At 44.9% G+C, this 24,228-nt stretch overlaps 1 pseudogene; it reads right to left on the bottom strand.

The window, feature by feature from the left end:
• The window catches only part of LOC101602309, a 35,758-nt pseudogene that overhangs the window by 927 nt on the left and 10,603 nt on the right, over window positions 1-24,228 (bottom strand).

A 24,228-nucleotide genomic window follows, 5' to 3' on the forward strand; every position in this document is an offset into this window, starting at 1 on the left:
TAAAACCCTTTACATTGAGTGAATTGAATGACACATGTGAAATATAATTAATAAGATTATAATGGATAGTTCTATATCACTTATTCCAGGGCTCAGGGAATAGTGTGCAAGAGGGAGCAGATAAAAAGTAAGAGGGCTGGAGAGATAGCTTGGCAGTTACGGCTCTTGCTGCGAAGCGTAAGGACCCAGGTTCAATCCCCCAATACTCATGTAAGCCAGATACACATGGTGGTGCATTTGTCATGGCTAGAGGTCCTGGCATGCCAATTTCTGTCCCTCTCTCTCTCCTTGCAAATAAATAAGTTTTTTTTTTTTTTAAAAAAAAAAGATAAAATGGGGGCTGGAGAGATGACTAGCAGTTAAGGCATTTGCCTGCAAAGCCAAAGGATCCCAGTTCGATTCTCCAGGACCCACGTAAGCCAGATGCACAAGGGGGTGCTCACATCTGGAGTTCATTTGCAGTAACTGGAAGCCCTGGCATACCCACTCTCTCCCCCCCTCTCTTTCTCTTTCTCTCTTTCAAATAAATAAATAAAATATTAAGAAATATATAAAGCCAGGCGTGGTGGTGCATGCCTTTAATCCCAGCACTCAGGAGACAGAGGTAGAAGGATTGCCGTGAGTTTGAAGCCACCCTGAGACTCCATAGTGAATTCCAGGTCAGCCTGGGCTAGAGTGAGACCCTACCTTGAAAAACCAATATATATATATATATATATATATATATATATATATATATATATAAAATGTATGAGCAGGAGACAGGGAGGGGTGCAGTGGAATGCCATCTTCTAGGCCATTGCCATTCTACTCATGACTTCGCAGCAGTGTTTTCCCACAATGATGTTGGGCCCACCAACATTCTTCCATGGGGGGCAGAAGAGGGTATGAGGCCCTCAACCCTCCTAGGCCAGTTAATAGCCGTTAATGGAAGAAGGAGGAGTTGACTGTGCTCTGGCAAGTGACCCCTACCCACGTGCAAAGCTAATTAAATTCACTGGATCTCATACAAAAGACATCAGTGTGTGTGTGTGTGTGTGTGTGTGTGTGTGTGTGTGTGGTGGTTTGATTCAGGTGTCCTCCATAAACTTAGGTGTTCTTAATGCTAGGTTCCCAGCTGAAGGAGATTTGGGAATTAACACCTCCTGGAGGCAGTGTATTGTTGGGGGCGGGCTTATGGGTGTTACAGCCAGTTTCCCCATGCCAGTGTTTGGCACATTCTCTTGTTGCTGTTGTCCACTTTGTATTGGCCAGGGGGTGATGTCCACCCTCTGCTCATGCTATCGTCTTCCCCTGCCATTGTGGAGCTTCCCCTCAAGCCTGTAAGATAAAATAAATCTCTTTTTCCCAAAGCTGCTCTTAGTTGGGTGATTTCTACCACCAATACGAACCTGACTGCAACAGCAGGGGAGGGAATTATCATAGTTTATTGTCTATAATTATGGAAGTTGCCAATAATAAAAAAGACATCAAAATAGATAAAGGACTACTTAAGATGAAGAAAGAGGAGGAAGAAGAGGGGAGGAGGAAGGGGTTCACTGGGAAGGGTGGACATGAAGACAAGATAAGTAAATGGGAGGTGAATAGGATCAAATACATTGTATGCATGTATAAAAATTGTCAATAAAATAGTATGTGTGTGGAAGAATGGAGGGAGGAAGAGAGGAAAGTAGGGAGATAAAATAAGGAAGGAAGGGAGAAGAGGGAGGAGAGAGAAGGAAACAGGAGGGATGTAAGGGGGGAGGGAGAGTATGAATTGCTACTTCAATTGTGGGGTAAACACGTTCATGCTGTACAGTTACTTGTGGGTGTAGAAATTAACCCAAAAATTCAGTGTTAGAGTGATTTTATTAGTAATGATAGAATATCTTTTGTATTATCCAAGGTAGTTACCTTTTTAAAAAAATATTTTATTTATTTATTTGAGAGTGGGTAAGAGAGGTGGAGAGAGAGAGAGGGAGAGGGAGAGGGAGAGGGAAAGGGAGGGAGGGAGGGAGGGAGAGAGAACAGGCACACCAGGCTTCCAGCCACTGCAAACGAACTCCAGATGCATGTGCCACCTTTGTGCATCTGGCTTATGTGGGTCCTGGGGAATTGAAGCAAGGTCCTCTGGCTTTGCAGGCAAGAGCCAAAACAGCTAAGCCATCTCTCTAGCCCCCAAGGTAGTTACTTTTGAGCATGTGTTAGATCTCTAATTCCTCTTCCTAATGATGAAAATTCTTGTTATTCAATATAAAGATTCCATAGTCTCACTTTGAAGGACAAATATGTAACTTTTGTCGTGGGCAATGTCCTCTCAGGAGGCAGCATGGCATTGAGGATGGGCTGTGGTGGGGAAGCATCCCCAAACCCAAGGAGGGGGCCAGCAAATGGACTCCTGAAGGAAATAGGAAAGCTTTCTTGCTTCAAATTGACAATGAAGCCACCTGTAGGCAAAGTTCAAGGTTGCGTCTACAAGTCCACTCCTGCAGGATGCTGAAGACCTGGGGGACACCCTCTCCCCAAACTGCCTTTGACTTTAGACAGGGCTTCAAAGGTTAGTTCAGGGAGACTAGAAGGAATTTCTTTAAGTAGATCTGCTTTTGGCTTTTTGAGGTAGGGTCTCACTGTAGCCCAGGCTGACCTGGAATTCATCATGTAGCCTCAGGTTGGCCCTGAACTCACAGTGATCCTCCTACACTGGTTTCCCACATGCTGGGATTTAAAGGCGTGTACCACCATGCCAGGCTTAAGTTGAATCTGAATCAGTTTCCTTAGCCAATGAAGAAGGTAACATCTGAGCCTTTGCTAAAGACAAGCCGGTTGATGTTAGAGACCAGCTCCTAGACAATTCTACAGTCCCTAGGATTCAGAAACATGTCTGACAGGTAGTAGGTGTTGGATGTGATTTTTCTCTATTAAATATCAACTAGGATGCAGTGAGTTATACAAATGGCATGGGTGCACACTTAATACAAAAGGGGGACGCTATTCAATTACACACAAAGGCAACTGAAATGACAAAATACCTTGAAAGGAAACCATGAAGGAGCGTGTGTAATTACTGATGGATAAGTGGGCCACATGAAACCTTCACCTCTGGCGCTAAGGTCTCTCTCTATTCTGGAACGTGTTTAGACACAAGAGAATTAGGTCACCCTAGCTATCATTTGGGTTCAGATGGTCAGAATTAATTTGCTCATGGGCAAACTGCTTATCCTGTACCACTTTGTGGAAAGAACCAAGGGCAAACGGAAAAGGTTTCCCCTGGGGTCATCTTGCACGTGGAACTGTTTTCCAGCACGGTCCCTCAAGTTGGCTAGGAGAAGGGACTCTGTGCTGCCTCCCTGTGGTGAAAGCTGGAGCATGCCCCTTCTCTAGCCCTTGGGGTTTTTTAAATACTCCTCAGACCCACCTTAAATCTCCACTGGCAGATCAGGGGTCAGGGAGTCCTTTCCGGGGGCTTTTTTTTTTTTCTTCTTCACTCTTTGTGGTGTGGCCTTGTACGTATCTCTGCTCCCTTATCCATCAGGCTACTGGATTTATCTCCACTTCAGTACCCCGCAGGAACCTGGTATTTGACAAATTCAAAAGTGAGCTTGTAACAGGTCTCCTCCCTTGCTTCCAGCGTGGTGCCCCCTCCTTCTGCACTCTCTCCTGGTGGGCGATCTTCTGTCCTAGATTAGATGTGCTGGCACCTCCCTCTCTTCCCAGGGCTAACCAATCCAATGCCATTCATCATGACTCTGTCCTTCATCAGCTCTCTCTCTGCCCCCAGGGCTGCTGGGATAATGGTTGAAGCATACAGCTGTTTTCTACCCTGCCCTTTTATCTCTTTTTATCCACCGCCCGGCCCCCATGGACACCTACTGTGTACACCTACTGTTCCCCCAGCTGTCAGCCTGAAGCCTCCACAGAGCTTGTTACCCGTCCACCTCATGTCTACTGGAGTCACCTCCTCTGCGAAGCTCTTCCTGCTTGCCTTGTCCAGGTGGACACTCACCACGTCCACCCTGTAGTAGTCGGTTGCATCTAGGTCAAGGGCAGAGGGTGTGGGGGCAGATACTGTCACCCACCCTTCCAGTGCAATGGAGTCTCTGTGTGATCCAGAGCAGCTACTGAACCTCTCCAGGCCTCAGCTTTTCTTTCTGAAGTGGGCTGGTTGTCGTGCATGGTCCACAGGGCTCTTCTCTGAGTTAAATAACATGGTTCAGGGGCTGGAGAGATGGCTTAGCAGTTAAGGCACTTGCCTGCAAAGCCAAAGAACCCAGGTTTAATTCCCCAGGACCCATGGAAGCCAGCTGCACATGGCACATGCGCCTGGAATTTGTTTGCAGTGGCTGGAGGCCCTGGAATGTTCATTCTCACTCTGTCCCTCTCAAATAAAATGGTTCATGTAAAACTCCTGGGACACAGGAAGTATCAGGGAATGCTTACTGTCACTAGATACTTTGAGCAACTTTCTGCTCTAGGGAGGAAACATCTCAGGAGGTTCTTGACTGGGTTCATGCAACCATGAGTACATTTAAGCTCAATGACAGGCTGATTTTTGGACTTTGCATGTGGTGTGTGTGCATGGATGCATGTGCATACATGTGTACGTATGCGTGCATATGTGTCTGTGGAGACCATCTGATATTTGCCTCAGTCATTATCCATCTTATTTATTTATCTGGGTTTTCCAAGGTGGGTTCTTACTCCAGCTCAGGCTGACTTGGAATTCACTATGTAGTTTCAGGGTGGCCTTGAACTCACAGAAACCTTCCTATCACTGCGCCCTCTGAGTGCTGGGATTAAAGGTGTGCCCCACCATGGACAGCTTCATTTTATTTTTTTGAGGCAGGATCTCTTGCTGAACCTGGAGCTCGCTCACCAGTAAGCCCCAGAGCCTCCTGTGTCTGCCTGCCCCCAGAGCTGAGATTATTGGCATGTGCTACCATGCCCAATTTTTATGTAGGTGCTGGGGATGTGAACTCGGGTCCTCGGGCTTATACAGCAAGCACTTTATCCAGTAAGCCATTTCTCCTGAAAACCCAACAAGTTAATTCTTTTTCTTTTTTAACCTTTTCTTCCTAGAGCAGAGCTGGAGGAATAGCAGGCCCATGATCACCCCACGGCTTCCTGTTGCATCTTAGCACAGCGATCATGGAGGGGGAAGTAGGGCCTCAGTGCAATGGAGGTTGAAAGCACAGTGCGACGTGTCTACAACTGCATTCCCGTTTCCTCGGCACGACAGACTAATTGTAATCTTGAATTTGCCATTTGATGGGAAACCGTCTCAAATAATTGTAATGGGAATTTTGGGGTTCCTTGCCAATACACAAATATGCAAATGCACAGATAAATTTAGAGTACCATCCCCTGGATTCTTGTCTTATAAAGTTAAAGAATTAAAATCCATAGAGCAGAGGGTAAGGTTTAGAGAGACTTTATTAGATGCACAGAGCTCCTGCCATGTGAGAGTAAGGGGGGTGGGGGGTCTTTCCTCATCTCTGCCTGGCTGGGCAGAGGAGAGGAGCTTACCAGAACCTCAAAGTTTGGGAGCTGGGTCAAGAGAGGCTGTCCTCCCTTTATGAACATATTTTTAACCTTATAGTGGCAGGCCCTACGTTCTGGCGCAGGTGAGCCAGAGAGATAGCCAGAGAGATTGGTCTGGACTAGAGGCTGGCTCAGGAAGAGGCCAGCCATGATGCCAAATTCTGGGGGCTGAACTTGACCAACCACAGTGCCAGGGTTAGATTTAAATTCTAGGAAAGGGGACCTCTCTCCCAGGAGGGTATCAGGTTGTTTGTGGGAAAACAGATCTAGGGAAGAGAGAAGAAGTCAGGTCATACTTTGCTCTCTAGCAAAGTGGAGGCTGCAAAGATAGGTCCAAAGACATTTCTGTGTTTTTACTTCCCGGGTCCCAGTCACCCTAAACTACCCAGCAAAGCGACCTCACTCCCTGTCATACAGGCCAGATCTTTTAAACATTGAGAGTATTGTTCAAGAAATATATACAGCACAGAATAGAATATATAGGCTATTGCTGTATTAAAAGTACCCTGTTTAAGACTCTAAATGTGGAGACTCTTGGCCTGAAATCTTAGCACTTGAGAGGCTGAGAGGGCAGGACTGTGAGTTCCAGAATGGACTACACAGAGAGACCTTATCTCACACAAAAGTCGTTGGTGCTGGGGAGATGATTCAGCGGTTTAAGATGCTTGCTCAGTAAGCCTACCAGTTGGCGGTTGGGATCTCCAGCACCCACACAAAGCCAGATGCAAAGAGGCACTTATGTCTATAATCCCAAGGCTTCTATGACAGTGGGAAATAGGAGAATCTGGAAGCTGGCAGACCATCCAGTGTGGTCTTCCCAGTGGCAGACAAGGTGTAGGGGGACCCCCAACATCCCAAGGTTGTCATGTGACCTCCACATACATGCCATAGCATACATGTGTGCGTGCATACACACACAGACACACACAGTATGGTATAAATGCTTATCTTTCAGAATGATAACATTACATGAAGTTTTCCTGATTCAAGACTTAAGGCAAAATGTATCGTAGAAATTCATAATACCTTGTATAGCACTCACTGTTCATCAGTTGATAATAAGTAATGCTTATGCAATATTTACTATTTTTGTCCTTTGCTGGTAGAAAAACAATCCATCTTCAGTTTGTGGTGTCATAACCTACCACCCTAACAATGAAGTGACCTAGAAGCTCATGTGTCTGTTACTTGAAGGGTTTTCATTTCACTGGAGTATTTCCACATTTGATTGAGTATAGAACTCAAGATTAATGAACGGGTCCTACTGTTTTGACTTCACAAAAAATCAGAATTTGAAAGCCAAAAAATATTTGTTTTATATAAAATATTCTGAACTTCTTAACACTTCCCGTGTGCTAGGATTTTGCCCTATTTTCCTTAATCTTAGATATCTGATGTTTTAAAATCGTAGAATGGTAGTTCAATATAGAACTGTGAGGTCATTTCCAAATGGAAGCTTCTAGAAAGAATCAGCATACTTGAATTTTTCATGCTAAAATTACAGGCACGTAGGCCTGACTGCCTTTATCCTAAGACATCCAGTATCTTCTTGTCCCTCCTTCTTTGCTTATTTTCTTTCCTACTTTTCTTATGTGAGCAGGACCACGGGAATGACTGGTCATCTCTCATTCAGTTTTTCCAGTGAGCCTTGACCCAGAGCCATGGCCACGAATCCCACTGAGACACACTGTAATTCCCAGGTGTCTCTAATAAACACTGCTCCGTTGACTGGGGCAAACTAGCGAATGAATTCTCTGTTGATCTATGAAGCCGTCCACCTGGAGCTAGGTTTGTTTTATCGAGTTATCCATGCTACTTGGCATAATAAGTTGTGTTGAAATACTTCCCACTTCTGTGCCTGTCTTTATTAGTTTGAAATTTAGATCTTTTTTATTGTTGTTGGTGCTTAGAATAGGCTTTAATATGATATGCAATTATCTTTCTGTCATGTTCATTTTGGTTTAATGGCCTCTTCTAGATCATAATGGTGAAGTCAGCAGAAGACAATGCCCTTTTGCCTGAGAGCCACTTTAAGGGATCTTGCATACCTTGATAAATTATTTGTAATTCCAGGCAAACTTCAGAAACAAATTCCATCCCTATTCCCCTTGAAACTACTTAACAACCTAGCATTTCTCTGCATGCCCAGATAGAGTTTGTTTCAATTTCTCCTTTTCTAACTTTTATTATTGCTGGGTTGGATCCACGTTGGTTTGATTTCTGATGCTTTTCCATCTTCTATGCAAGTCAGTCCTTGTTTCTCTTGCAGATTTTCAAACCCATGGGATAGACTACTTCTTTTCAGAGGCTCTGACGTTATTAGAAGTTTTGCAAAAATGAGAATTAGAAATGTATTTATTGCTCACATCTAATAGATGTGCTAATGAGAGGCCTTTTGCTAATACAGGTGCCCATCTAATCAATTCCCGAGCAATGAACAGAAGGTTCTAGAAACAACAGGATAACTATTTTTCCTATTTATTTATTTATATGTTTCATGGTAGGGCCTATAGTCCTGGACCTTACTCTGTAGCTCCTGGCTGGCCTCATACTCACAGCAATTTCCTATCTCTGCCTCCTGAGTGCTAGGATTAAAGGCATGAGCCACCATAACTGGCATTTTTTATTTTTTTAATGTAGAGCCTCATTCTAGCCCAGCTGACCTAGAATTCACTATGTAGTCCCAGGCTGGCCTCAAACTCACAGCGATCCTCCTACATCTGCTTTCCCAGTACTGGGCTTAAAGGTGTATGCCACCATGCCCACCTAAGAAGGAGTACCAGCATTTATTTGTCTGTTTCCATTTTATTTTATTCTATTTATTTTGTGTCTTTTTCTAAGGTAGGGTCTCATGCTAGCCCAGGCTGACTTGGAACTCACTCGGTAGTCCCAGGCTGAACTGGAACTCAAAGAAACCCTCCTACATCTGCCTCCACTATTTTTTTAAACTAAAGATTGGGGTCTGGAGAGATTGCTCAGTGGTTAAGGCACTTGCCTGCAAAGCCAAAGGACCCAGGTTTGACACTCCAGGACACACGTAAGCCAGATGTACAAGGGGTGCATGCATCTGGAGTTCATTTTCAGTGGCTGGCCCATGGCCTTGGTGCTCTTGTAAAGTTCTTTCTTTCCACCACTGTTCACCTAGAAGACAAGTCTTCCCTGATCTCTAGCTAGGTGAAACCCCAGTCAGAACTCTGCATGGGTCAGGACAGGAATCTGAAACCATAAGGTGCTCCCTGGGTGCTACTGAGGATTCTCTAGGGAGACACAGGCCACTGCCTCACTGGTCTTTGAGCAACTAACTCTACTCGTATCTGGGGAGCAGTGGCAAGGAAAAAGGGAGCCATTAACGTATGTGCCCAGAATTTCATTCACAGTGGAAGAATACGTTCCAGTGGTTATACTGAGTGGTGACAATCATAAATAATGCTGCATCGCATATTTAAAATTTGATGGAAAGTTGATTTGAAATGTCTTCCAAAGAGGAGTAAGTGGCTAAGGTGATAGATCTGTTAATTAACTTGGTTCCTTCATTATCCATTGTAAGAATAAATCAAATATCACATTAGATCCCATAACTATGTACAGTTATTCTTTGTCAGTGAAAAATAAAATTAAAAATGTTAGGCTTGAGCTGTATGCCAAGGAGTCGGGATTTGGTGCATATGTGGGGACTTCCCTCAGGCTACTGACATGCTGGAAAGGGAATTATGGAGGTGGGAAGGAAGAGGATAGGGAAGAAGCAGGTAGCGGGTTTGTGGAACTAGACTTACTGGATGGCCTGACATGAGGAAGAAAGGTTGGGGCAAGGTCAGTAAGTTCCAGACAGTGCACTTTCCTTTCTATCTAATAATGCACTTGAATTCTTTTGGCTGCTAAGTGGAAATTTCACTCTTAATCTCTCTCTTGTTTTCTTTTCTCTCAGTGAAATAATACTTTCAATGTTTTCTTAATGTTTTTATACATGGGGAGGGAAAGAAGAAAGATATGAAGCAATGAATAAGGTACCTTGTTAAATGTAAGTTTTACCTTTGCTTTGAAAACACACACAAAAACCATAGAAAACACACAGCAGTGTCTGTTATGTATGGTTTGAATCTGAAATGTCCCCCACAAGCTCATATTTTGAACACATGGTCCCCAACTTGTTGTGCTATTTTGCGAGGCTGTGATGCCTCTAGGGGGTGAGGTGGAAATAGGTCTCCAGGAGTGTAGCAGACAGATTCAGGTTCGCTGAGATGAACTTCCAGACCAGGCACAGTTATGGAGGAAGGGATATTTATTGAAGCCTACAGATCCAGGGGAAGTTCCATAAATGGCAGAAGAAGCTGGCCTGCCTTCACAGGACCAAGCAGAGAGAGAGAGAAGTACAAGCCTAAAAGCCAAAAGCCACACAGCACAGAACACTCCAGGAACTCCACCTAGGCACACTTTGCATATCTTTAGATTGAAATCTGAAACCCACCACCACACCTTAAGATCCACCCAGTGATACCGCCTCCAGCCAGGTGGCTGCAGATGCAAACTACAAACAATAAACAACTGACTATATTGGGGGGCATGTATTCTATTCAAATCACCACAAGGAGCATGCCTTGAGGGTAATAAACTAGCCTGGATTCTGGACCTGCTGCCTTTGCTTACACTGTGGTCCACAATGACCTGAGGAGCCTCTGCCACACACTCCCACTACCAAGGGCTCTGCCATTCCTTCCCCACCACGATGGACTGAAGCCTGAAATCATGAGCCAAAATAAATCTTCCCTCCCTTAAGCTGTTTCTGTCAGGTGCCATGGTCACAGGGGCATAAAAGTAACTAATACAGCATCCTACTGGCATTCGGACCACTTCACTGTGGTGTGTCTTACTTGGCTTAGAAACTTCAGTATGTTCCAAAGAGGGGAGACATTGAGTGGGGTTGGAGCTCATGTTGTTGGTACACTCTTAGATTCATGCAGTAAAGATTTTTCTCCTACATTTTAAGTAGTGCGTCCATACTATATAACAAGTTCAATTTGTAAGAATCCGCTTAAAAGATGTCACCACACACATCAGAAAAAGCTATTTTCACAGGGAAGGAGTTAGTCATGTTTCATATTGCAGACAATTTGGAGGAATGGGATTTGGATTTACCAGACATGAGTGTAATACAAATGTAATTGTTTGGAGGTAATTTGCAGAAAAATGAAGTGTGCTTGTACTTAAGTTCAAGGACATGAAGGAGTCTTTACGAGATGGAGTTTTGGGAGAAAACTCTTGGAAATTGCAGTCTGAGTTTTGAACTGTCAGTCTGGAGATGGGAGTCTTCACTCTGGGTGAACTGGCAGTTCTCTAAGGGAAAAAAATGGCTATTCTGAAAACCTTTCATTGTTTATGGGCTGTTTCTTGCAGTTTCATATGAGGGTGCCTCTCTCTCTCTCTCTCTCTTTTTTAACACTTTCTTGTACCATAGCACACAATCCTGCAGATTTTGCTGGTGTTTGAGGTTTCAGTGATATCAGTTTTAGTTGTATGATACTGTATGGTGTTGACAATGGCTTTAACAAGATTTAGATATTTTCTTCTTCTGTTTGCTCCAGTTTTTAAAAGTATTTTTATTTATTTATTTGAGAGAAAGATTATACACACACACACACACACACACACGTGTGTGTGTGTGTGTGTGTGTAGAGAGAGAGAGAGAGAAGAAAGAGAGAGAGAAAGAGAATGGCACTCCAGGGCTTCCAGCCACTGCAAACAAACTCTAGATGCATGTGCCACCCTATGCACCTGGCTTACTGCTCCTGTTTTTGAAATAGTTGGTTCATGAGTCACCTATTATCTGTTGATATGGGATTGAACGTGGCTGCCTTGGACCCAGGAAGTTGAACTTGGAAGGAGAGTACTTGAGGAAAGCCATCAGGAATCCTGGAATCTGAGTACCAGGGAGTATGTGGGAGTGTGAGAAGTTACATGGGCATTCAGGGGTTGGAGTTCAGGGTCTGAATGCATATCACCCAGTGTATTAGTTTTTCTTTGCTGAAACAAAATAAACTTGCCAAAAGCACTTAATGAAAGAAAGGAAGGTTTACTTCAGTTTATAGTTCAAGTGGTTGGGAAGCAGAGATGAATTCTGCTGCTCAGCTTGCTTCATCCTTTTTATATAGTCCAAGGCTCAGTCCATTAAGCTAAAGTCTAGAAAATACCTTCCAGACACTCCCATAGATTTGCTTCCATGATGATTTTCCACCCTGTCCAATTGCCAACTGAGATTACCCACCATGCTCAGTTTGCTAACTCTGATAGGTTCTGCTAATCCTGTTTCCTTTGTAATGAGGCTTTGGTTCACTCATTTAGGGACAGAGTCTATTTCTCACTTCATGAATCCAGACTTCCTTTTGAGCTGCTGTACTCTACAGAGTGCAGAGAAAGTGGGATTTCAAGGTTAGACTTCAAGAGTCTCGTGTGGGTATACCTTCTCCTGAAACACTGCTTCCATTCTGTGAACAGGCCTCACAGAACCACATGGATATTAATGGAGACTCATCAGCCAGCAGGAGCCAACAGCTGGAAAGAGAGATGGTGGCCAAACCTGTAGGTAATGAATGGTAGAAGAAAAGGAAATTCATGTGTGCCAGGCAGCTTTCTGCCACTGTGATAACATGCCTGTGAAAATCAACTTGCAATGAAGAAAGGTTAATTTTGGTTCAGGGTTTAAGTCCATGCCTGCTTGGCTCCATTGTTTTTGGGCCTAAGGTAATTTCATCAAGGCAGGGAGGTATAGTGAAGCAAGGTCACTTGCTTACTTCATGGTAGCCAGGAAGCAAAAGGGATACAATTTCCTGATATCAACTTTGCAATAGTGCCACAGGCTGGTGACCAAGTCTTTAAACAGTGGACCTTTGGGGGAACATTTAAGATCCAAACCACAACTCCAGGCAAGACCAGAAAGAAATGCACATCTGGACCCTATAATTTCCAGTGCCAGAAATCAGTTGCTGCTCACATTGAGCTGCTGATCAGAGACCTATGAGGTTCCCCCCTCCACAAAAAAAAAAAAAGGACTTGATTACCTACCTGAGGCAAGAGGTAGGACCTTATGCTGAAGGCACCACATATTGCCAATACAGAACACGGAGAGATCTGACTGGGATCTGTAAGAAAGCCAATTCTCACATGGTTAGCCAGTATAGTGCTGGGAAGTACTACATGAACTGCTGGGGGAAAGTGGCCAATAATGTTGTGAGCAAACAGGGGACACTGCTATTCAAAATCAAAGCCTGAAATGACATAAACACCTGTGCAGTGATGGCAACGAGCCTTGGTGGGTAACCAGTGGCTTTCTGATTGGCTAAAGAGACCTGCTCAGTGGTAAGGAACCTGATGTGGGAAATGGGAACTAGGTCAGAACCCTATGGAGACCAATATTATGGTCTCCAACAATAAGGTTCCACTTCTCTTTGGCTAAAAGAGGGACTATACCCATCAAAATTTCTCTAAATCAATACTTACCCCATTTAACCTATGCTAACCTCATTCTCCATTGGAGAATTTGTTTTTCTTTTTCAGAAGAAGGTAGTGAGAACTGAGAAAACAAACCACCCCTTGCACATCAGCTAGGGCTCACATGAAAGTGCAGAGGAATGGATGAGATGAGCAAGAGCGCTGTTTCCACAGAAAGCTGACAACCTGCACCAGGGTGGAGGAGACAGCCACTGAGGATGCTCAAAAGTACCAAGATAGAAATCCAGAAGCTCAACACTAAAGCAGACTTAAAATCCACCCACCATGGCTCAGAGGTTTTTGCCGAAGAGGGAGAAGAAAGATTGTAAGAGCCACAGGTTGGGAGGCATTCTGCTCCACAATGACTGGCTGCTGATCTCACAACTCACAACTCACAAACCTGTTGGAGGGAATACCAGCAATCCCACCTAGGAGGGTCCCCAGTGGGATGAGGGCAGGGAGGAGGGAAAGGATGGTACCAACACAGTATGTGTCCATAAAAGTATATGCTTAGTACAATAAATAAATAAATTTAAAAAATCTTAAGAAGTTCACTCTATTCTTGCTCAGCCTTGCTGAACAAGGTCCATACACTGTATGACTGGTATGATCATGTTGCCTGTGGTGGTTTGATTCAGTTGTCCCACATAAACTTAGGTGTTCTGAATGCTAGGTACCCAGCTGACGAAGATTTGGGAATTGATGCCTCCTGGAAGCAGCGTATTGTTGGGGGCTGGCTTATGGGTGTTACAGCCAGCTTCCTCTTGCCAGTGGTTGGCACACTCTCCTGTTCCTGTTATTCTACCCGACGTGGGCCAGGACGTGATGTCCACCCTCTGCTCATGCCATCATTTTCCCTTGCCATCATGGAGCTTCCCCTCGAGCCTGGAAGCCAAAATAAACCTCTTATTATTTTTTTTTCCTCACAAGCTCTTCTTGGTCGGGTGATTTCTTCCAGCAATGCGAACCTGACTGCAACAGTACCCTAGAGCCATGCTTGTGACACTCTGGCTGACGGCCCTATGACAGACAGAAGGTAGTGATGAATCCTCTTGTTGCTTCAGTAAGGCCCAGTCTTTGGCAGATGCTGCTAAGTGGTGTCCAGAGAGAGCCCTGCACTCTTATTGCCTTGCTTTGTACAGGAAAGGAAATATGTGCAAGCTGGTGGTAGAAAGAAGTTAGGACTTTTCTCTCAGTCATAGAAAAACAGGAAGGGGGAAAGAAGTAGCTGTGTGTGTGTGTGCGTGTGTGTGTGTGTGTGTGTGTGTGTGTGTGTGTGTATGCAGTTCTTGGAGGTGTAGACCCCAGAGCTATGGCTGCAGGAGCAGGTGGTGTGTTTGTGTGTGTGCGTGTGTGCGTGTGTGTGTGTGCGTGTGTGTGTGTGTGAGCAGTGCTCGGAGGTAGAGATCCCAGAGCCACGGCTGCGTGTTCCACATTTACTTTGCTGGCTGTCTGCAGCGCACGCTGTTTTCAATTGCTTGGCAGTATCTGAACTTTCTGCATAAAATAAAGCAATACTTTATTTTATGGAACTGGGTACTTCAAAGTAAAGGAACATCAGATCGATGTTTACTGTCAGATGATGGCAATATTGGCAAATTTCCCTGTCCTCCGCAGCTGACTCAGACACAGAAAATATCTACCCAGACCCGACACTTCGAACCAGGGCCTGGAGTGGACGGTGGGGCTGAGTGCTGAAGGCCCAAGAGGAGGGTGGTGAAGGGTGGCCACAGTGTACATCTAGAGACATGTGGGCTTCTCAGGGGAGGGAGCGGCTGGCAGCGCCCTCTGCAGGGCCTCACTGCAGTTACAACTCATCTTCCAGGACCTGGCTGAGTTTTCCCTCTATGAGGCAAGACAGCCCCAGAGATGAGGCCCATTGTCTACTTCACAGCTGTTTGCCACTTACGGGAGAGCTTGTGTTTGGTACTTCCAGGCAGGGAAGATGAGAGGCATGCTTCCTGTCTTTATATTCCAGTGTGGTATGTCCTCCTCTGGCTTACATTAGTATCACCTGGAATTTACAAGAACAGATGTCTGGAATCTACAGAAGTCTGACTAAACCAGAATCTCTGGGGGTTGAACTGAGGCACTGGTCTATTTCAAGTGTTCTCCAGAATTTCCCAATGTGCAGCTGGGGTTGAAAACTGCTGATTGCAATGCCAGGTGCTTTTCAGCTGTGAAGTAATTTCAAAAGGTAGAGTTGTGCCAGAACTGGCGTGTTACTTCCTCTACTCATTGCTTTAAGCAAATACCTGACAAGCAGCAACTTGAGGAAGGAAAAGGCTTTTTTCTTTTTCTTTTTCCTGCTTACACTCAAAGGGATGCTTTCTTTCCATCATGACAGGGAAGGCAAGGCAACAGGAGAAGCAGGCCAGATGATCACACTGCAATCAGGAAGCAGAGAGTGGGGAGTGGGGTTGAGCTGTAAACCCCAAGGCACATCCACCCCCCACCATGACCCTCCTTTTCCAGCAAGGTTCTGTCTCTTAAAGGCTCTACAACCTTCCAAAACAGCTAGGGACCACATGTTCAAACATGTGCATCTGCAGGGGAAACTTCACGCTCAAACCACAACAGTTAGCTTATGGCCCAGTCGTTCCAAGAACTCTCTTTCTCTACTATGTTTCTTTAGTTTCAGGGTCACAAGATGGATGCACAGACCATCTGGAATGAAGCCTTTCCTGAAATCTCCAGGAATTTTCTTTTTTTCATACCTTATTCAGGTTCGTATCACATGCCCAAGCAGAAAGCAAGCTGTGTCAAGGGTCTTGACTGGCTGAGATCAATTCAGGACTCATCTGTTTTACGTTGGAGAGGCGGTTTCTCTGAGCATGTGGCCAAGTAGAGGGAAACCTTCCAGCAAGGGTTGATGATGGGATGAGAATGGCTCATGGATTCTATCTGCCAGAATAGGACACGCTGCACCAAGGGGACAAGAACACCCTGGCCCCTCGGAGGCCTTAGCACTAGGAACCTTTAGTTCACACTTAGCAAGTCTGATATGGATTAGATGGAGTCTGTCACCCATCTGTTGACTTGGATTCTTGCTCCCATGTTCTTGCATCTTCTGAGTCCCCAATTCCACCCCAGGGCCTGCAAGCTCACAGCAGCACCAGTGGAGGTAACCTCCTCATCCCAGGAGCAATTCAGCTCGCTGCCGTCATTGTTTCATCGGTCCCCCACCAAACCCTGAGGCCAACTGTGCAGTGCAGTGGATCCCTGAGAATCTCATAAGCATTGGCCACTTTTCTGCAGCGGTCACCCAAGAAGCAGAAACGCTACGTGCTCACTGAGTTCGGGGGAAGGAAAGGGTGCTGGGGGAGAGTGAGCTGCCATTGCATGCCTGGCATTTGCTGCCACTCCTATTGTTCTTCACCACAGAGGAGGATGAAATGCCCATGGCCACTTGCTGGAATATACTAGGGGAATTTTTGTTTATAGCTTAAAAAAATTGTAAAGAGTGTGTGAGCCTCCCAGGGGCAAGAAATATGTAAATATTTGGGTCATGATCATGATCTTTGATGGCCCCCAAAGCTCCAGTGATTACTCAGCTGTGTCTGCATTCTGACACATCAATAAATGATAATACGTTTATGTGGAGAGAGAAATGATGCTGCTCAACCTTGTCTACCTTTCACATATGCCTTGGCTCAATAGTCCTGATGACCCTTTGGTCTCAGTGAAATTAGTCATTTCCCGCTAAGTCCTTAAATTATCTTCAGAGAGCCATCACAATGATTCATGATTTTCCAGACGGTGGGTGGCATTTGTCAATGAATTCAAGCGAGTTTGTATATCCCTTGGGCTGTGAATTGAATTTGGGGGTCCAGAGGTTTTGCTGTGAGCGTCTTGTCATTAAATGAAGAATATAGGCTCTCCTAGAGCAGAAAAGGATCTTCTCCATTGGGCCTACAGTCCTGGGTTTACAACAAGAGCTCTGTAAATCCAGTTTGATGGAAAATACAGACTTTCTTGTCTCTATGGGTAGGACAGAACTTTTAGAAATGTACAAATGAAGTCAGTTTTACTTTTTCAATGTATGGATTCTGTGTTTCATGAAGTCTTCTGGGCAAAGTGAGTATCACAGGATCACAGATATTGTAGGGTGGCATCATTCTCCTGGGCTAGCATCCCTATGTACTGCCAGACAGGTGCCCAGAAACAACTAACCAATTTTAAACCAACCACTCTGTCTTATCTGCCAACACAAGCCATTACAATTCACTTAGGAGGTAATGAAGAAACCTCTGAGCAGGTGGAAGGTGTAAGAAAATTCTTGCATTTACAACATTTACACTGGGAGTTCTTTCATTATCACCCAGAGCACAGTGACTGAATGAATGTACCTTGAATTATAAAACGAGTAATAATCATCTGGTCTTACAGCATGTCATAGTTAGTGGTCAGTCCCAGCTTAGAGAAATGATGACTGGGCTGGAGAGATGGCTTAGCAGTTAAGGCACTTGCTTGCAAAGCCTAAGGACCCATGTTCGACTCTCCAGGTCCCCTGTAAGCCAATCACACAAAGGTGAGGCAAGTGCAAGGACACACATGCCCACTAGGTGGTGCAAGCGTCTGGAGTTCCATATCAGTAGCTGAGGCCCTGGCATGCAAATTTTCTCTCTCTCTCTCTAAAAATTAAAAAATAATTAAAAATGAAGTGATGACTTCCATGCAGTGGAAAAACAGCCACTTAACAACAAAGCTATTTAGAGCAACAAGAAACTATGTCCACTGCCTAGGGCTGAGGAACAAGGCAGGCTACAGAACAGCACATTGCAATGTCCTCATGTTAGGAAGAGTGTGAACAGATGTGCCCAGAGGGCACTTTTTACAGTGGTGAATCAGATAGAACTGACCTCTGCTATCCTCATAGAGATTGCAGTTTGGTGAGAGAAAGAGAAGAAAGTGCATCACGGGGGAAAGGTTTTGTGATTGGCCCAGGACAGCACAGGGCAGGGGGTCAACCACTGCAGGAAACAGAAGGCCAAGGAGGATCTGTAAAAAGTACGTCCATCAATTACCATATATTGAATCATGCTGCAGTAAGCCCATCAAATAAGCACTTCAGTCATATTGTACATCATCAACTACATAATATTTATGAATTATATACAATTTTATTATATTGGAAATTATATACAATCATATAATAATAACAATTTTTTTTCAAGGTAGTGTTTCACTGTAGCCCAGGCTGACCTGGAATTCACTATGTAGTCTCAAGGTGGCCTCGAACTCACAGCAATCCTCCTGCTTCTACCTCCCAAATGCTAGGATTAAAGGGATGTACCACCATGCTTGGCAATAATTACAAATAATTATTACTAAGAAGGTATAAGTATTACAGGGAAGGAAGTAGAAAGAAGTCATGTGCGGAGGGATAAGGATGTTTTTTTAAACAAAAGGACTTCTTATGGGACATCTAGGACCATGACTTTAGGAACTGACCAGAGCTTAGTCTGGCTTACTTTTTTTTTTCCTTTCAAAAAACACTAATACTGTGGAGTATTGATATTTTATCTTATATTTTTTGCTTTTTGCTTTATGTACATCAATATTTTTGAATATGTATAATGAATCCATTTTTAAGAGGGTAAACCTACATATCTTATTTTGCTTTGAAATGTGAAAATGAGGGGCCATGTTTGTTGTCTGGTACTTTCAATTAGGTTGGGGGCTGAGATCTGGGACTGTCGCATGAATCCTATTGAAACACCATGAAGTAAGTACAGTGAGAAAAGGAGGAAGTTAGGCAAGGTGGTAGATTGCAGTGGGAGTGCAAGTGTGTGTTGGTGGGGTCTCAGGTTGCTCCTGCTTACATTAGGAGAGGGAAGCCCTAGAGGGGCCTCTGGGAGGAGTCAGCTGCAGGGAGCCATTCTGTCTTTGAGCCTTGAAACACTGATCTAGATGATTCTTCAGAGAGCATTTTCTTGTTCCAATGGGATCAGACCAACTGTAGGAATTGCTAGATGCCTCTTGGTCCTAATCCCTGAGGGGAGAGAAATTTGTGGACATTCCTTTAACCTTTAACAGTGGAATGATCTCCAGTCCCCCTATTGCTAACGACTGGCTGGGCTGTCCTCATCCTATGCTCGTAATGTGAGGGTGGTGTGATGGTCTATGTACATTATCTACTTGACCATGACTCATCTGTGAGGGATTCCTTAGATTAGGTTAGTCTCTGAGCTTATCTGTGGGGGATTATCTTGATTAGGTTAATTGAGGTGGGAAGAGACACCTTAATTGTAGGTGGCAGCATTCTATGGGCCAGAGTCCTGGACTGTATTAAAGAGAGAGAGAGAGCGAGAGAGAGAGAGAGGGAGGGAGAGAAACTGGGGCTGGAGAGATGGTTTAGCAATTAAAGGCTCTTGTTTGCTTGGCAAGCCTAAAAGCCTGATGACCTAGGTTCAACTGCTCAGTATTTATGTAAAGCCAGATGCACAAAGTGGCACATGTGTCTGGAGTTCATTTGCAGTGGCTGAAGTCTCTGGCACACCCATACTCATTCTGTTTGTCTTTCTCTTTCTATCTGTCTCTGTCTCTCAAATAAATAAAATCATATATATATTCTCTCTGGGGAAGTGATTGTCTTGATGAGGTATGAAGGCCAAGTAGAAGTCAGCTAGGAAAAGGCTGTTGGGAGGAATGGACAGTGGTCAGTAGGACCGAGTAAGTGCTACTAGTCAAGGTGTGTGGAGCCAAAGGCAGTGAAAGGAGAGCATAGCTCAGGCTGCTTCGTCATGCAGCATTAGCACTCTGGATTCCTCCCATGGCCAGCGGAGACTTGGAAAGGGCACTTTAGAACTCCCCTTCTGTTACAAAAGAAGAGACTGGAGGAGGCAGGGTGGTCCTTGGAAGGCTGGTGATGGACTGAGAGAGTGATGGTGTGACCCAGATTTGGAAATGGAGATCTAAGTCTTTCCATGACAACACAAATCAAGAACAAAGGACCCAACTTTTGCCAGGAAGTGCAGCGGTGTGGGAGGCTAGATGTGGTCAGGAATCAAGGCATCAAGGCCTGTGTCTTGACACCCCCGGATTCCTGGTCACAGAGAAGAAGCTCGAAGGCCAGGGATGTTAACACATTCAGGAGAATGGGGCATTTACCTGCAGCAAAATTGGTACCAAACAGCTATTCCCCGGCTGGGATCCCAGCCTGTAAGTCAGTGGACCCTACTGGGCTGCAGGTGACAACAGAGGGATTCATTTGAGCCCCAAGCACTACTTCTAGGCCAAGTGAAAAAAAAAGTTTCCACGGTGGTAGGAATATCTGCACGGTCTTGACAAGCACACCCTATATTTGTTCTCAGTGAAATGAGGGCAGCATGATTCTCTTTGTGGATTTTTCTCAATCCAGCAATACAAAAACAGGTTATTGCCATTACTGGGTGTGGCTCTGAAAAGGAGTCTGTCCTTTACAATATCCTCAATGCTTATAAGTTAAGCAGCACTGCTTTTCAAGGAAGCATAAGACATGGCCTCAGGACCATTGGCTACCATCTGGTCCTGGCTGGTTCCCTGGACACAACCCAAACAGTTGGTTTTAAGTGGACTTCCATGAAGAACAGGAACACAGTTGGTGGATTTGACCAAGGTTCAGTTGTCACGCTCTTCGATTTCTCAGGCCCCACTTTCTCTTATTTGGCTCCAGCATTTTGTCTAGATAGCAGATGTGACTTTGCTAACTAGGCCCTCAGGGACAGTGGCAGACATTCAGATAGAACTTCATAGCAAGCCCATAAAATCTCCTGATTTGATTTGATGATGATTCCAAACAGCCGTAACTAACACAAAAATAATGCTAGTAACAAGAAGCTTGACATTTATGGAAAATGGGATGGTGCCTCTGCCAAGCCTGGCCAGTCTGTTCTGCAGGGGTTGACCGTGCAAATCAAGAGCAGATGGGGCTGCTTATGGGGTAGAGAGGCAAGACAGGATGGGCAGGGACAGGGCAGGAGTGAAGCTTCATGTTGGGCTCAAAAGGAGCCTGCAGTGGCAGGTGATGCTCTGAACAGTAGCTGACTGTCAGGATTGCCTTGGAGATTTCTCGGGTTTCTTTGTTTTGCTTGTTTTCTGGGCAGGGTCTCACTATTTAGCTCAGGCCAGCTTTGAACTTCAAGCCATCCTCTGATTTCTTTCTCCAAGTGTTGGGAAGGTGTATGACATCATACCTTGGGAAATTTTGTGGGTGTGTGCATGTCTAGTGTATGCATCGCATATTTGTATGTGAGTGTGCATGCACATGTGTGCTTGTGTGTGCTCAGGCCAGAAGACAACCTTGGGTATCGTCCTCAGGTAGGCAATCACCTCCTTTAGAGACATGGTGTCTCACTGATGGGAACTTAAAAGCATGTCAGCAAACTCCAAGGAACCTCTTGTCACTACTTCCCAGTACATACCACTACTCCTGACGTTTTGCATAGGACCTGGGGATCAAACTCCAGTCTCCGTACCTGCAAGGCAAGCACTTATCCACTAAGCTATTTTCCCAGGCAATGATTTTCTTAAATACATTGTCCAGACCCCACTTATCCCAGATCAAACCAGAATTTCAAGGATTGTTAGTGAACATCTGCATTATTTTAACACCTTTCAGTACAGTCACCTTTGCGGGCATTAGAGACCCTTGAAGGGCTTGTTGAAGCACATGAGAGCACCACTCCCAGCCTTTTCATTTCATCAGGGCTGGGTGGTACCTGAGAAGAGGTGATGCTCTTCTAGAGAAAACACTTTGAGAGTCATTAAGCTCTTCGGTCACGTTGTCCCTGTTGCCACATGATGTTAGGCCTAGAGTCCCTGTTCATAGGGAGTGGGGCTCAGGACCTTCCCTCCACTGCACAAAGTTCGTAGATAGATTGCATAGCACACACTTCCTTTGGATAGCCTTGGCTGTAGAACCACGTTACACCAGTTTCAAAGTTGCAACAAGTGGCTTGATCAAGGGTTCTTCATTGCTTATGTTAGGTAACATGGGGACATTGTCATTACTATTTTCGTCATGAACTCTGCCCGTCAGAGTTGCATAGGCTTATAGAGGCTTATTTATGTGGGAAAGCATTCTGTGGCTACAGTGATGGCCACAAGTGCTTCCTGTCTTTCTAGCCCTCACTCATGTTCAGCTGCACAGGGATGGGGTGTTCCTGCCACACAGGTATCCTCAGCATGGCTTGATGAGTCAGGTTGGGATCAGGTGGGCTCTGCCCCCACAGGGGGAGTAGGCACCAGTGGTACTTCCAGGATAAAAGGTTGGTGAATAAGAGGGGACTCTGGAATGATCAGCACCAGAGTGACTCATTCTAGGGTGCTGAGGTAGAGTATGGTAATCGGGAGTTCCGGAGGAAGTAGGATTTGGAGACCTAGTCAGATGGCCCTGTTGAAGTTCTCATCTCTGCCATCGATATGAAATCTGTCAGGACTCTGGATGGCTGAGAAGAGCAGGATCGTGCTTAGATTCTGTAGAAACAGAGTGGCAAGGTAGGAGTTGAGGTGGTAGAATTAGGCAAGGTTCTCTGTCTGGAGCAAGATGGAGAGGCCGATCACTTTAATGAGGACCCAGGAGTAGGTTCCGAGCACGTGGGAAGTGGGTGATGTGACTTAGGTTCATTCAAGTCAGCCTCTTTCCTGAAAGAAGGCTCATTTCACAGGGAAGCTGCAGCCTGCAGACCGAAGCTAGCACACATCAGCTCGGGAGTACAGGGCTCTCCAGAACTTTCATATCCACAAGGCTTGACACACTCCGGATAAACCTCCCCACAGTGGAACACGATGTGGACTTCTCGTATCTAAGCCCTGTTGAGGTGAGCTATGTTCACATGTTTATATGAAACGCTGAGGTAAGCATCATGCCACTGCCTGGACGTTTCTCAGCGGCTCATGCTACAACATGCTTGAAAGGGTGCTCAGCTTGCGTTTTCCATCTCACGTCCTATAATACTGTGTTTTGCATAGCATATTTGCATAGTAATTTCCCAAGGATTTTCCCACAGAGAGGATTTAACATATTATAGCAGCTCCTCTCCCTTCTTTCTTTCTCTCTCACTCTTTCTTTTATTTTTGAGATAAGCCCAACAGAGTGGACTTTTTATGACAGACAGACAGACAGACACACACACACACACACACACACACACACACACACACACAGAGAGAGAGAGAGAGAGAGAGAGAGAGAGAGAGAGAGAGAGAGAGAGAGAGAGAGAATTGGTATGTCAGGGCCTCCAGCCACTGTAATAGAACTCCAGGTGCATGTACCACCTTGTGTGAACATGCAACCCTATGCATACATCACCTTGTGCATATGGCTTTCATGGGATCTGGGAAGCTGTACATGGGTTTTTGGGCTTCGCAGGCAATTGCTTTAGCTGCTAAGCCATCTCTTCTTCCCTGTTGTGCTTTATTTTAAAAGGATTCATAGATTTTTTTTTTTTTTACAGGAAACAGACCCTTCTCTTCTGTCCACTGGGGTGGTCTTAGGATCTGGCATAGCTGATGAGCATGAGTAGTGATTAATGGAAGGGGATAGGCCTGGAGTCCTTTCTAGGAGCTGAGAGAGAAGCACAAGGAAGAAGTTGCTTTCAATGTGCATTTTCTGTTCAGTCATCACCCGAGACACCTGACCTGTTGGGCCTGACATGATAATACTAACTGTAATCCCAGTGCCCTAGCTGCAGAGACAGGAGGATGAGTTTGAAACCCACCCAGGCTGCATAGAAAGACTGTCTCAGAAGCCCAAACACAAAGAAACAAGAAGAAAGAAAGGAAAAGAAGAGAAAGGGCCACCAATAACGAAGAGCTGGCATTTAAAGTTATGCAGAGTCAAACCGGGTCTGGAAAGGGTACATAGGCCATACTGGGAACCTACCTAGAAGTATTGAATGTCTTGTTCCTATTGAATATTTTCCTTCAGTTTTGTGAGCTGTGGTCCTGTGATAAGTACTACCAAATCCTATACTCAATCAGACTTGATTAACAGAATCCCCAGTTAAAATAATGTGTTGAATTGGGAACTTAGAGGATGATAGGTAACCCAGAGAAATGAAAATTAGAGGCCAGAGACATATAATTTTTCCTGAACTAACTTATTTATTACAGACAGAGAAAGGGAAAGAGATAGAGGGAGAGAAAGAAAGGCACTCCAGGGACTTTCCAGATGCATGTGTCACCTTGTGCATCTGGCCTACATGGGATCCGGAGCATTGAACCTAGGTCCTTAGGCTTCATAGG

This window comes from Jaculus jaculus, chromosome 1 (assembly GCF_020740685.1).
Source record: "Jaculus jaculus isolate mJacJac1 chromosome 1, mJacJac1.mat.Y.cur, whole genome shotgun sequence".
NCBI lineage: Eukaryota > Metazoa > Chordata > Mammalia > Rodentia > Dipodidae > Jaculus > Jaculus jaculus.